At 39.1% G+C, this 15,859-nt stretch overlaps 1 protein-coding gene and 1 long non-coding RNA gene across 6 annotated transcripts in view; one reads left to right on the top strand and one right to left on the bottom strand.

Moving 5' to 3' along the window:
• NR6A1 (nuclear receptor subfamily 6 group A member 1) overlaps positions 1–15,859 on the top strand; it is a 232,304-nt gene that overhangs the window by 44,620 nt on the left and 171,825 nt on the right. The window lies entirely within an intron of this gene.
• LOC102389717 overlaps positions 1–15,859 on the bottom strand; it is a 63,249-nt gene that overhangs the window by 5,838 nt on the left and 41,552 nt on the right. The window lies entirely within an intron of this gene.

Below are 15,859 nucleotides of genomic sequence, written 5' to 3'. Positions count from 1 at the left end.
TACTCAGAACTTTATTTGTTCTCAGTGATGTTTTAAAAGATTAGCATTGAGATCTTGTACCTCTTTCTTTAAACTTATCCTTGAGTATTATTTTTTTTAATGCTGTAGTAAATAATATTATTTTAAAATTTTATTTTCCATTTGTGTGTTGCTAGTGTATAGAAGTGCATTGATTTTTGTATATTGAGATTGTTATCATACAACATTGTTAAATTTGTTTACTACTTCTAATAACTTTAAAAATAAATTCTTTGAGACTTTTTATGTGTGTGACTATGAATAAAGACAGTTTTACTTCTTTTTTGATGTTTATGACTTTTATTTTTCTTATAGCATTGGCTAAGATTTGCAGTCCAATGGTAGATAAAAATGTTGAGAATGACCTTGTCTTGTTTTTGATCTTTGGGGAAAAGAGTTCAGTGTTTCACTATCACGTATGATGTTAGCTATAGTGCTTTTTTTTTTTAATTGTGGTGAAACATAGAGACCAAAACATTTATTATCTTAACATTTTTTTTCTTTTTTATTGAAGGAGAATTGCTTTACAGAATTTTGTTGTTTTCTGTCAACCGTTTTTTAAATGTACAGTTTAGCGTCATTTCTACACTCATGATGGTTGATACTATGCAACCATCATCACCACCCCATACACAGGTCTCTTTTTATCTTGCAAAAATGAACCTGTAACTGTTAACAGTATTTCCCCATTCTCCAGACCCTGGCATCCACTGTTCTACTTTCTGTCTCTGTGAATTGGGCTAATCTAGGTATCTCATAGGAGAAGGCAATGGCAACCCACTCCAGTACTCTTGCCTGGAAAATCCCATGGGTGGACGAGTCTGGTAGGCTGCAGTCCATGGAGTCGCTAAGAGTCGGACATGACTGAGCGACTTCACTTTCACTGTTTCACTTTCATGCATTGGAGAAGGAAACGGCAACCCACTCCAGTGTTCTTGCCTGGAGAATCCCAGGGACAGCGGAGCCTGGTGGGCTGCCATCTATGGGGTCGCACAGAGTCAGACACGACTGAAGCGACTTAGCAGCAGCAGGTATCTCATATAAGTGGAGTCATACTGTATTTGTCCTTTTGTGCCTGAGTTCTTTACTTAGCATACTGTTTTCATGGTTGATCCATGTTGTAGCATGTCAAAATTTCCTTTCCTTTTTAAGACTGACTGATCTTCCATTGTTTGTTATATACCACATTTGTCTATCCATACGTCTATTGATGGATCCTTGGGTTACTTATACCTTCTAGCTTTTGTGAATATTATGAATGATGCTGCTATGAATATTGAGTGTACAAGTAGCTCTTCAAGTCTGTATTTTCAGTTCTTTTAGGTATATAGCCTAAAAGATCGTATTATAATTCTATTTTTACTTTTTTGAGGAAGCACCGTATTGCTTTTTTCCACAGTGGCTCTACCATGTAAAGTGCCACGGGTTCTAATTTTTCTGCATCCTCCTATTTTCTGTGTTTTTTTCTAGTATCACAGATACCTTATGGGTGTGAGTATCTCATTGTGGTTTTGATTTGCATTTGTTGCTTTGTTTTACTCGTTCCACAAGTTCTTTAAATATTATAGATTATCCCTTATCAAGTATATTATTTGCAGATATTTTTCTTCCAATTTATGGATTGACTTTTCACTGTTGATTGTGTCCTTTCATATACAGAAGATTTTAAATTTTGATGTACCGTTTACTTATTTTTTCTTTTGTTGTCTGTGTCATAGCCAAGAAATCATTGCCCAGTCCAATGCCAGGAATCTTTGCCCTTTGTTTTCCTCTAAAAGTTTTATACATTTTGGTCTTTGATCTGTTTTGAGTTAATTTTTGTATAATATGGTAATGTTCATAATTCTTTTGCATGTAGATACTCAATTTTTCCATCATTGCTGAAAAGTTTGTCCTTTCCTCATTGAATGGTCTTGGCAACCTTGTTGAAAGTCATTGAACATATATGTGAGAGCTTATTTCAGGGCTTTCTATTCTGTTTCTTTTGTCTATGTGTCTGTCTTTATTCCACATTGTTTTGAGTACAGTAGCTTTATAGTAAGTTTTGAAATCTGGAAATTACACATATTTTGAGATGCCCTTTATAAGCTTGAGGAAATTCCTTTGTATTCCTAGTTCTCAAAAGGTTTTTAGCACAAATGTTGTCAAATTTTTCAAATACTGCTTCTGCATCTGTTTAGATACTTAGACTGTTCATATGGTGAATTATACTGATTGATTTTTGAAAATGGAGCCAGCCTTGCAGTACTGGGATAAGCCTCTTATGGTCATGATGTATTCTCATTTTTTTATCTTTATTTAACTCATTGTTTTGAACACAGTCGCTTTTATTTGTGTGAATTTATACTAGTTTTTTGTGTAAGCTTAAACCAACTGGTTTTGGTATAGGCACTCTTCTTCTTCAGATTTGAAGTCTCCACCTAGTGGTCCCTTCTGGAAGCCCAGTGGTGAGAACCTGGCATAATACATTGGCATTTATTCACACTTTGTCCACTAGGTGGCAACAGGTCCTAACTGAAGAGCCAAGAGCAAGGAACAAGACTGAAAAATGGAAAACAATGCTTGTAGAACTCGTAGTTAAATGGAACAGAAAACCAAGATTTTCTTTAAAGTAATACTACTAGTCCTCAAGATCTGAGAGAAGGAATGAACCTTTAGCTCATTCCAAGAAACTAACTGGAGTGGAAACTCTTTAATTAGTATCATGGGAATCCATTTTGCTGCCTGACTTCCATTGCTTCTAAAACTTCAAAATCTTAGCTTATTCAATAACTATACAGTTGCCTTTTTTTTTTTTTTTGTAATATTGGGAGACGAAGAGGAATGTGATAGAGCTGACTATTAATGCAAAGGGATCTGAGTTTGGGGAGTCAAAGTAAGAAGGATGTGCTCCTATATGCAAGAGCTGACAATCTACTTCCATGGAGGCAGCAAGAAGAGGTGTTATTAGCTCCCTGCCATCCCTTGGGTCTAAGACATCTTTCCTAGGGTATGAAAAGACTTTTTTTTGAATGTTACAGTTGAAGGTGTGGGTTTTCCTTATAAAAATGGAAATTGGGAGAACAAATTTTCCTGGACAAGGATTTATTTAAGGTAGTAGTGAAAGAACAAGGTCACTTAAAGGGATTTAATATTCTAAGAAGCTCATAGGTAGAATTATCAGGCTGTGAAAATTAAAAGGTAATAGGTGGAGTGAGTTTCTAATGTTCCCTGAAGTAGTTAAGAAGAGAAGAGATTTGAGAGGACAACTAGGCTGAAAGCAACGTGACCTATTGTAGCGTGCTTGATAATGGCAATGATGCCAACTTTTTTTACCTCAGTGACTTATGAACACAGTTGACTTAGGCATGACCCCATTATCTACCTAACCTTTCTATTCCTGCTTTCCAGTTGAAAATAATTCGTTGACCATGAACTATTACATACAAATAAATTTGGAGGGAAGATGATAAGTGTGCATTAGCAGTTGAGGTATGGTTCATATTTGAAATGGCATATACATGTCAAAGTCTAATTATAGTACTAGAAAATTTTAGAGTAAGGATACAGTTGATGTACTACCTAGCATACACAACATGTGTCAAACTAACTTGAAAATGAGGATGCTGAATGAACTGTAATGAAGATTGAACAGTAATTGGAAACTACCACATTCCCTTAACAGTGATAATGGGGCTCAGAGAACTGCAAGATTTCCAAGTGATTTTATGTTTGTGTTTGCAGTAGGACCTTTGAAACATTGTCACCCATTTTGTGGCATCCAGGCTTATTCAGTTCAGTTCAGTTCAGTTGCTCAGTCGTGTCTTACTCTTAGCAAACCCATGAATCGCAGCACGCCAGGCCTTCTTGTCCATCATCAACTCCCGGAGTTCACTCAGACTCACGTCCATTGAGTCAGTGATGCCATCCAGCTATCTCATCCTCTCTCCTCCCCTTCTCCTCCTGCCCCCAATCCCTCCCAGCATCACAGTCTTTTCCAATGAATCAATTCTTCACATGAGGTGGCCAAAGTACTGGAGTTTCAGCTTTAGCATCATTCCTTCCAAAGAACACCCAGGACTGATCTCCTTTAAAATGGACTGGTTGGATCTCCTTGCAGTCCAAGGGACTCTCAAGAGTCTTCTCCAACACCACAGTTCAAAAGCATCAATTCTTCAGCGCTCAGCTTTCTTCACAGTCCAACTTTCACATCCATACATGACCACTGGAAAAACCATAGCCTTGACTAGACAGACCTTTGTTGGCAAAGTAATGTCTCTGGTTTTCAATATGCTATCTAGGTTGGTCATAACTTTCCTTCCAAGGAGTAAGCGTCTTTTAATTTCATGGCTGCAGTCACCATCTGCAGTGATTTTGCAGCCCCCCAAAATAGACTGACACTGTTTCCACTGTTTCCCCATCTATTTGCCATGAAGTGATGGGACCAGATGCCATGATCTTCGTTTTCTGAATGTTGAGCTTGAAGCCAACTTTTTCACTCTCCTCTTTCACTTTTATCAAGAGGCTTTTGAGTTCCTCTTCACTTTCTGTCATAAGGGTGGTGTCATCTGCATATCTGAGGTTATTGATATTTCTCTGGGCAATCTTGATTCCAGCTTGTGCTTCTTCCAGCCCAGTGTTTCTCATGATGTATTCTGCATAGCAGTTAAATAAGCAGAGTGACAATATATAGCCTTGACGTACTCCTTTTCCTATTTGGAACCAGTCTGTTGTTCCATGTCCAGTTCTGACTGTTGCTTCCTGACCTGCATATAGGTTTCTCAAGAGGCAGGTCAGGTGGTCTGGTATTCCCATCTCTCTCAGAATTTTCCACAGTTTATTATGATCCACAAGTCAAAGGCTTTGGCATAGTCAGTAAAGTAGAAATAGATGTTTTTCTGGAACTCTCTTGCTTTTTCAGTGATCCAGCGGATGTTGGCAATTTGATCTCTGGTTTGTCTGCTGGTTTTAGAAAAAACCAGCTTGAACATCTGGAAGTTCACGGTTCACGTATTACTGAAGACTGGCTTGGAGATTTTTGAGCATTACTTTACTAGCGTGTGAGATGAGTGTAATTGTGCGGTAGTTTGAGCATTCTTTGGCATTGCCTTTCTTTGGGATTGGAATGAAAACTGACCTTTTCCAGTCCTGTGGCCACTGCTGAGTTTTCCAAATTTGCTGGCATATTGAGTGCAGCATTTTCACAGCATCATCTTTCAGGATTTGAAATAGCTCAACTGGAATTCCATCACCTCCACTAGCTTTGTTCGTAGTGATGCTTTCTAAGGCCCACTAGACTTCACATTCCAGGATGTCTGGCTCTAGATTAGTGATCACACCATCGTGATTATCTTGGTTGTGAAGCTCTTTTTTTGTACAGTTCTTCTGTGTATTCTTGCCACCTCTTCTTAATATCTTCTGCTTCTGTTAGGTCCATACCATTTCTGTCCTTTATCGAGCCCATCTTTGCATGAAATGTTCCCATGGTATCTCTAATTTTCTTGAAGAGATCTCTAAATTAGTCTTTCCCATTGTGTTGTTTTCCTCTATTTCTTTGCATTTATCGCTGAGGAAGGCTTTCTTATCTCTTCTTGCTATTCTTCGGAACTCTGCATTCAGATGCTTATATCTTTCCTTTTCGCTTCTCTTCTTTTCACAGCTATTTGTAAGGCCTCCCTAGACAGCCATTTCGCTTTTGTGCATTTCTTTTCCATGGGGATGGTCATGATCCCTGTCTCCTGTACAATGTCACGAACCTCCGTCCATAGTTCATCAGGTACTTTATCTATCAGATCTAGTCCCTTAAATCTATTTCTCACTTCCACTGTATAATCATAAGGGATTTGATTTAGGTCATACCTGAATGGTCTAGTGGTTTTCCCTACCTTCTTCAATGTAAGTCTGAATTGGGCAGTAAGGAGTTCATGATCTGAGCCACAGTCAGCTCCTGGTCTTGTTTTTGCTGACTGTATAGAGCTTCTCCATCTTTGGCTGCAAAGAATATAATCACTCTGATTTTGGTGTTGACCATCTGGTGATGTCCATGTGTAGAGTCTTCTCTTGTGTTGTTGGAAGAGGGTGTTTGCTATGACCAGTGCATTCTCTTGGCAAAACTCTATTAGCCTTTGCCCTGCTTCATTCTGTATTCCAAGGCCAAATTTGCCTGTTACTCCAGGTGTTTCTTGACTTCCTACTTTTGCATTCCAGTCCCCTATAATGAAAAGGACATCTTTTTTGGGTGTTAGTTCTAAAAGGTCTTGTAGGTCTTCATAGAACCGTTCAACTTCAGCTTCTTCAGCGTTACTGGTTGGGGCATAGACTTGGATTACTGTGATATTGAATGGTTTGCCTTGGAAACAGAGATGATTCTGTCGTTTTTGAGATTGCATCCAAGTACTGCACTTCGGACTCTTTTGTTGACCATGATGGCTACTCCATTTCTTCTAAAGGATTCCTGCCTGCAGTAGTAGATACAATGGTCATCTGAGTTAAATTCATCCATTCCAGTCCATTTTAGTTCTCTTATTCCTAGAATGTTGATGTTCCCTCTTGCCATCTCCTGTTTGACTATTTCCAATTTGCCTTGAATCATGAACCTAACATTCCAGGTTCCTATGCAGTATTGCTCTTTACAGCATCGGACCTTGCTTCTATCACCAGTCACATCCACAACTGGGTATTGTTTTTGCTTTGGCTCTATCACTTCATTCTTTCTGGAGTTATTTCTCCACTGATCTCCAGTAGCATATTGGGCACCTACTGACCTGGGGAGTTCCTCTTCCAGTATCTTATCATTTTGCCTTTTCATACTGTTCATGGGGTTCTCAAGGCAGGAATACTGAAGTGGTTTGCCATTCCCTTCTCCGGTGGACCAAATTCTGTCAGACTTCTCCAGCATGACCCGCCCGTCTTGGGTGGCCCCACAGTGCATGGCTTAGTTTCACTGAGTTAGACCAGGCTGTGGTTCATGTGATTAGATTGACTAGTTTTCTGTGATTATGGTTTCAGTGTGTCTGCCCTCTGATGCCCTCTCGCAACACTTACCGTCTTACTTGGGTTTCTCTTACTTGTTAGCAGAGAGGATTATCTGCCAGGCTTATTAGCAGAATGTTAAAGAATCTCTTGTTACTTTTAGTTTATAAACCAAATTTTGTTGACAGTCCATTAACAAGTTACTAATAGCCTTTATTCATAAGTAGAAATAAATGGTACGTCAGTCACTCATAAGATGGATGAAAGTTGGATTAATATACCAAGAGGATTCTTTAAATTCATACCTTGAGAATCATGGGCATACAAGATTGAGAAGGAAGAGGAGAAGGTAGAAAACAGCCACAGGCTAGCAAGAAGAGGCCTTAGTGCTATGGCCTTTGGAGCTAGGTGTGAAATTTTAAGAAATGTTATGTCTTCTATGACTTGAAGCAAAATCTGTGTCTTCACTATGTGTATGCAGATGTTTATAATAGTAACTCTAATACTGTGGATAGAATTACTACTCGTGATCAGTCCTATTGACAGAATTATTTGCTACATGAGTAACAACAACTGATTCTTCTAGGAATTGTTTTTTGTATGTTGGATGGAGTAGACCTTTGTAATTGAGAAGGAAGTTAAATCCTTTATGAAATTATTTTGTGCTGAGATTTTTGTTGATTTTTTTGGTGTCTGCATTATTTAGCATCTCTGTTGTTCAGGAATTTTTCAACATAACTAAGATGCAGTAAAAGCTAAGCTCTAAATATAATTTTCATCAAAATAATCTTAATTGTGAAATTTAGTCTCTGTCTCTACCCTTTGTTTCTCTTTTTCTCTGTGTGAGAGGTTTTATTACACAAAAACTTAAAATTAAAATGCTTTAATCCCTGTTTCCTAATAGTCACGATAATTTTGACTCTTAATCTTTCACCAAAAATATGTCACATTCTCTTAAGCTTTATTAGTTAAGTCTGACCAGTTAGTTTCAACTTCTGACCTTTGTTTTCTCTTTTGAAATACCTTGGGTAAAAAATATCACTAAAAAAACAAGCCTCATAAGCACCATTTGTAAAATAGTGGAAATGATCCTACAAATGCAGGTGAAAGATAGCAGTGTAATTTGAAAAGCTTCAAAAATACAATGGGACTGGAAGAAAGTTTGGAAGAAATAGATGTTGATTGGGAGTTGATACGGCTGCTCACACGTTAGTGGTGTAGTGCTGTCATGTGAAAAGAATGCTGCCCAGCAGGAATTACTCTCGATTAGTTTTCTTGACATACTTGGTGCCATTTAGATCCTAATTATTAGTGATGTGATTTTTACCTATTGTTCAGTATACACAAGTTCAATCAAGGTATTGCAGAAAAGAGCTCCTTTAGTGGGGCTTGCTGTATGTCAGATTCTGTACTAAGCACTTTATTCTCTCACCTTATATAATTTCCATCACAACCTTATGTAGTAGATGGTAGTTCCCAGATGAGAAGCTAAGACTAAAAGGTTAGGACCACACTGCCTTTCATTGCCCTTTTCATCATAAGCAGAGAAAACTTTAGAGCTTAGAGAATATGATCTCATCTTAGGGGGTTGTAAAGAAACTTGGTAGAGTCAGAAAAACATGAGTTGAACACAAGGAGCTGTATTATGGCCAAGTAACACACTAACATGTGTAAACAATTGTTGGTGTCTGGGAAATACAGACTGGTAACAAGGGAGGAAAACTAGGAGTTTTGACTGGAGTAGTTAAATTGCAAGAAAGACACTTTTCTTAAGCTAGTTTAAAATGAGGATATTGGTGGAAAATACAGGGTTTCTCTTGGAGACAAAGGAGGGAGCATTCAATTGGATTTCATGAAGGAGCAAGACCAGGGTTCTTTTCAAATGTCTCTGTGGAGGCTTATTTCTGTTTCTCTGGTACTTCTGTTTCACATTTCTCTTCTCCTTCAGACTGATAACTCTTTGCTTCTGTGTCCATGATGAAAAATGGCTGCCCCTTTTCTGCCCTGACTTGTCTTGTCTTTCTAGCACCCGTGCTCAACACAGGCTGACATTTGTGTTCATATCTTAAATACTCAGGAAAGAGGTTAAACCCAGCTTTGAGTCCAGGTATCCGTTTACCTGGGACTATGGCCACTGACTATTCAGCAGAAATAGCAGAAATTGTAAGGAAAATATTAATGGAGCAGATGAAATTTCTGATATGATAGCTTCAGTCAGGAAACAGGTAGCATGGAGATTGTAGAAACTTCCCATTAAGTCTGGTATTAATATTTGAGGGACAGTGCAAAGAGAGGGCAAATTCAGGGGCATAGTTTATTAGGAATTTGGTAGCCCTGGGGTGAGAGAGGATGGGGATCTGGGAACTGCAGTGAAAACCCAAGCATTAGGTCGTTCTTGAAGTTTGGCAAGTAGAAAAGATACTTTGAAACCACCCTGTTATTGGCTGCGTGTGTAAATATGATGGACTTAATTGCAGTGGCCAGGGCAGGTTGTAGCCCTCAGTGTAACTCATTGCATAACACCTGTTTGGTTACCTACCTGCTGATAAGATCTGAGGCTGTCCAGGCTCTCTTGCCTTAGCCCTGATTGGCTCTGGGGCTGGTTCAGATTGTATATACACATAGATGGTACTAGTGGCTCCCACAGATACAGCTTTTATACAGAGTGAAGTAAGCCAGAAAGAAAAACACCAATACAGTATACTGACGCATATATATGGAATTTAGAAAGATGGTAATGATAACCCTGTATACGAGACAGCAGAAGAGACACAGATGTATATAACAGTCTTTTGGACTCTGTGGGAGAGGGAGAGGGTGGGATGATTTGGGAGAATGGCATTGAAACATGTATAATATCATATAAGAAATGAATCGCCAGTCCAGGTTCAATGCAGGATACAGGATGCTTGGGGCTGGTGCACTGGGATGACCCAGAGGGATGGTACGGGGAGGGAGGTGAGAGGGGGTTTCAGGATGGGGAGCAGGTGTATACCTGTGGCGGATTCATGTTGATTTATGGCAAAACCAATACAATATTGTAAAGTAATTAGCCTCCAATTAAAATAAATTTAAATTAAAAAGAAAAAGAAAGTGGGAACTGAAGATAAGTCTTTGTTTTTGTTTTTTAAGTTTTAACTTCTTTAATAACACATTCAAAATTTTAACATGAAGATAAGTCTTTGGTATTCAAGTTTCTGTATTGTTGCCTTTGGAATCTGAAAACCATTCCAGTAGTCCAGAGTGACTTTCCTCCTCTGTCTTCCTCAGAAAGTTTTTCCTCCCAACTGTATTTTGGGATTGAGTTATATTTGACCAGTTTGTTATGGCAGTTGGGTCTAATTCCAGGAAAATAGACTTGATTTCAAGCTAACTGTTTGGCTTCATCAAGATTAGGATTTTTTCACTTGTGAGATTTGTGAAAACATAGGGAAGAGATTCATTTCTGGCATAAGTGAGTGAAAAGGTGAACGAAGCCTGTCCCCAAAAAAGCAACTATAAACCTGAATAAAACTATCAACAACAACCACCACCATAGGCTTATAACGAATTGAGAAGTAATCAGCCAACTTACCCTAGGTCATGTTTATTGAATATGCCTTGCAGAATATACATTGTTTTCAAGTATACATGGAGCTGTTTCTAAGAGTATCCTGGGCCATAAAATAATTCGGATAAAGTGAAGGTTAAAAAGCCCTACCTGATCATCTGAGCAGACACAGGAAAAACATTTGGCAAAATTCAATACTCAATCATGATAAAATCTCCCAACAAACTGGGAATAGAAGGCAGCTTCCACAGCTTCAGTAGGGACGTCTGTGAAGAGCCTGAAGCTAATAATACTTAATTGGTGAAATACAAACGTCTTTCCCCTAAGATTGGGAATAAGGTAGGTAACAGTGTGCTCTTACTACTTCTTTTCATCATTCGCTGGAGGTTCTAGCTAGTGCAGTAAGGTGAGGGTTAAGGAGGAATGCATCTAAATTGGAAAGGATTAAAATTGGTTTTGTTCATAGATGACATAATCCTATGTTTAATCCTAAACAATTCACAAAAAAGCCCCAAAACAGAGTTAATTTAGTTTAGCAAGGTTACAGGACACCAGATCAGTATACCAAAATCTGTTGTATTTTCATAACTATCAACAGTCTAAAAAATGAAAGTGAGAAAATCATTCCATTCATGATTACATCAAAAGAATAAAATACTTAAGAATAAATTTAACAAAAGAAGTATAAAATATGTACACTAAAAACTAAAATATTTCTTTGGGAAGTTTAAAAGATCTAAATAAATAAGAGAGGCTTCCCAGGTGGCACAGTGGTAAATCCACCTGCCAATGCAGAAGTTACAATTTGATCTCTGGGTAAGGAAGATCCCCTGGAGAAGGGAATGGCAACCTTCTCCAGTATTCTTGCCTGGAAAATCCCATGGACAAAGGAGCCAGGCAGGCTACAGTCTATGGGATTGCAAGGAATTGGACATGACTGAGCATGCAAACATGGAGTGTGGCTCTGATGGACTGTCTAGGCTGGTGACACTTAATACACAGAAAAATACCTGCATTCAGACCCAGGTTACCGGTTAATAGCCTCAGCTAGACAACTTGCAAATATGTGCTTCTGATTAACAAGTACGTGAGAGTTTGGGGAGTGAGGGAATCTTATCTGCTGAAAGTAGGGCTAACCCATGGAGTAGTGCCATCAAAGACCAGGATGCATTGGGCAGTACTGCTGTGTGCTGTTTGCAGCACATTTTCCACTGTGTTCTCTCGGAGGCCTCACAGCAATCCTATGAAGGTAGGAGAGGTATATTTAGTCTCTGTAGGTACAAGTCTTAAGTATGGCTTAAGATGTGATTCACTTGTCCAAGAACACATAACCATGGAAGAGTTGGAATTAAAATCAGATTTTCTAACTCCACACTATCCCAAACCATCTATTTCTTTTTTAACTGTACTGTTTGCCTCAACTCTTTAATGTCGTCCCTCAGTATCCACAGGGAGTTGATTCCAGGACCCTCCTTGAACACTAGAATCTGAGGATGCTCAAATCCCTTCTAGAAAATGGTGTTGTATGGTTGGTCTTCCATATCTTAGATATGGAGGACCCACTGTACTGGGAAGAGAAGAAAAAGGGGTGTGTGATTTTGACTGATTGCATGTACTTTTCAGTAGATTTAGTTAGTCTGAAGAGTAGGAGGGAAGTTGGGCTATTGTGTAAATTCAGAGGTTCTATAGCAAGTATAATCTTGCTGATATCTGGTGGATACTAAAATTATACCTGTGTTGAAACTCTAGTTCGTGGCACAGATGGCTTGAAGGTACCCTGTGCTTACTTCAGGGAGCTTCCTAAATTATAAATATTAATTGTCAAAAGGGAACTCATTTGGCATCCATTTATTGAGTGTTTATTCCATGACAGGCCCCTTTCAAGATTTGACATCACAAGGTCCGGTTAGATCCTATTGAGATACAGCCTCAGTAGGAGAGGAATACAGAAGCAGGCTGGAATGTGCTTTGTCATTTTCATTCTCTGAAGCTGATGTGTCTGCCCTCCAAGGTGACCACTTAAGCCATGGACCTGGCGCCCTTTTCTACTAACCCTGCAGCTGTGCTTTCTGCAGGTACTCTTTCTTAGTAAAAATAGTCCGTCTTTTCTTCCTTTCCCACTGTGGATTCTTCCATATGCTTTTCAGCCAAACGTAGGTAGATCTTGCATCTAAAATAAATCTGTTCTTTTTTAAAAAAAGACATTCAAGTAAATTTTATTAATTATTGAAATATTGCATATTTATTGGTAAACACTTCGAAGACATAGGTGAGTTATAAATAATAAACATAAAAATCACCTTTATTCCACAGCTTAAGAGATTTCAACTGTTAACCCTTTTCCTTCTAGCTTTTTACTTCCTATCAACCAGTGCACATTTGCACATATACACACAAGTACAAACACACACACATACACACACATACACAAGATGTTCGCATTTGTTGTGGTAAGCTCTGTGTGAAGTGTTTTATATGTATTCTTATTCCTCAAGTAGCCCTTTGAAGTAAATACTATTACCATATCTCATGTTTACATGCACGTGTGCTAAGTCGCTTCAGTCATGTCTGACTCTTTGTGACCCATGGACTGTAGCCTGCCAGGCTCCTCAGTCCATGGGATTCTCCAGGCAAGAATACTGGAGTGGATTGCCATACCCTCCTCCAGGGGATCGTCCCAACCCAGGGATCGAACCCATGTCTCTTACATCTCCTGTATTGGCAGGCAGGTTCTTTACCACTAGTGACATCTGGGAATCTTGACCCCTGTTTGCAGATGACATATATTTAAAGAGGGTAAGTGACTTATTCAGGTTCACATAGTTGATAAGTAATGGAGCTGAAGTTTTCCCTCTCATTTATCCTAAGGACTTTACCACTCCTTTCCAGAAATCTATTTTCATCTGTGACTGTCACTCTAAAATTCTACTCTCCAAGAATGTTGGTAATTTTTCAAAGTTCCTGCCTTCTTCTCCAACCTTGTCTCATGACCTCTTTTGTGTGCATCAGCCACACTTTCTGTTTCTTGAAAGCACTATGCTCCTGAACATATGCCACCTGTTCCCTCTACTCGGAATGGTCACCGTACCCAGGTAATTATATTGATCCTTCAAGTCTGAACTTACACATCATTTCCTTGAGGTCACTTTCTGGACCTTTCTAACCCCTAAGGCTGACTTGGTCTCTTATTTGCTCCCATAGTACTTAGTTTTTATCGTTTGCAGAACTTTTCACCATTAGAATAATTTGTTCATTAGAATTTGGTTTGCCACTTTCACTCTGTACTTTTGTTCCCTTTGTGTCTTCAGGCTTCTCTTGCAGTCCAGGTACATGGTAGATGTCCAATAAAAATTTGTTACCTATGTTTTTCTTTCTGTGCTTGGCTCATTTACTCTCAACTCCATGCTTGTAAATCACAAATTTGAATCCTCTGTTCAAAAAATGAGCTCCTCTTCCTTTTAGTCTGAAATTGCTCATTTCTTAGTGTACTCCAGGCTCCTATTATAGTCATGAAAGTTTGGCACCATTCTTGTCTCCTCACAGTTTTTTCTGTATGAGCCAGTTCCTTGGAAGGTGGCTCATGTCCTTTGAACTGGAAAGATAGCCATATCATTTTAAGTGAAAGAAGGTTACAGAGAATTATATATAACTTGTGATATTTTCTCTAAACAGAACTACATATATTTTAAATCTCTCTGAGACGTCTGGAAAGATAATACACTGAGTAGAATGATTGAGGGGGCCAACCCGTGCACCTTAGTTTTCTCTCTTTTGTAGAATTTTCAGTGACTTTATAGGACCAAAAAAAAAAATTCCTATTTGAAAAACAAAAAGCAACCTAAACCAACAGCTTAAATGCCTTTTTGAGATATCCTTTTCATTCTGTCTATTTCTGCTGCTTCACTTTCAGCTTAGTTCTTTTGTGCAAAAGATTCTGTTTCTTTTTGTCTCTTTCAGAGTCTTTTCCGTTTCTCCTACTTCATCTGCTTAGTGAATCTTCCCAAAGTCATGCTTTCATTATTGCCTTTCAGAGCTCAACACTTAAAGTGGCTCCCTGTAGCACCAGTTTTAAACTTTTCTGCCTGGCTCACAAGGCTGGCTGTAATTTATCATTTTATTTTTTCAGTGCTGCTCTTCATGACACCTTAACATAGTCTCTGAACTGTTCTCCTCTTGTCCCCTACAGATGCTGCGTGTTTTCTCTGTTGCAGATATTTACTTACAAGTCTCATCTGCAGGAAACACCCTCAGACTCACGTAATTGTCTTTCTTCCTGTGTGGGGGTGTGCTCAGTTGTGTCCAGCTCGTTGTGTTGCTATTTTGGTGCTGTTGCAGGAGGAGACGAGCGACGAGCGCATGTCCTTCTGCTCCACCATCTTGAACTGGAAGATACTTGTCCTTATTACATGTAGTCATCTAATTTTTTTTTTAACTTAAAAATGTTATTTATAAGCCATTAAATTGACTTCAAAACCCACTGAAGGGGCATCCTGAACTTTGAAAGATATATAGGGGAGAAATCTGAGGCTCAGAGAAGTTATGATTTGTCCAGTGTCACATAGCAAGGAAGTATCAGAGCTGGTAGTTAAACTATTGTTTCTAAAGCCCTTACTTGTTACATTGTATAGCTTTTCTAGTGATGATTAAGTTCAGTGAATCTGAACAAAAATAAAACACCGTGCTGCTACTGCTGCTAAGTCGTTTCAGTCGTGTCCCACACTGTGCGACCCCATAGACGGCAGCCCACGAGGCTCCCCTGTCCCTGGGATTCTCCAGGCAAGAACACTGGAGTGGGTTGCCATTGCCTTCTCCAATGCATGAAAGTGGAAAGTGAAAGCGAAGTCGCTGAGTCTTGTCCGACTCCTAGCGACCCTATGGACTGTGGCCCACCAGGCTCCGCCATCCATGGGACCCTCCAGGCAAGAGTACTGGAGTGGGGTGCCATTGCCTTCTCCGAAAACACCTTAAATAACCTTTAATAATGATTATGTGTGTGTGTGTGTGCTCAGTCTCTTCATGATCCTGTGGACTGCAGCCCGCCAGGCTCCTCTTTCCATGGGATTCTCTAGGCAAGAATACTGGAGTGGGTTGCCATGCCCTTCTCTAGGGGATCTTCCTGGTCCAGGGATTGAACCCAAGTCTCCTGCATTGGCAGATGGGTTCTTTACTTCTAGCACCACCTGGGAAGCCCCTCCCTTCCTGAAGCACTTGGTTTTATCCAATAGAAACTAATAGGGGATTTTGGTGACTAAAATATGCAATTTTTTCATTGGCATATGTAAAGACAATTGATTCTCTGGGTAAATAAATAGCATGCTTGTTTAGTTGTACATTTTTCAA

The sequence above is a fragment of the Bubalus bubalis genome, chromosome 12 (assembly GCF_019923935.1).
Source record: "Bubalus bubalis isolate 160015118507 breed Murrah chromosome 12, NDDB_SH_1, whole genome shotgun sequence".
NCBI classification, from domain to species: Eukaryota; Metazoa; Chordata; class Mammalia; order Artiodactyla; family Bovidae; genus Bubalus; species Bubalus bubalis.
This window is presented reverse-complemented; position numbering and strand designations above follow the sequence as displayed.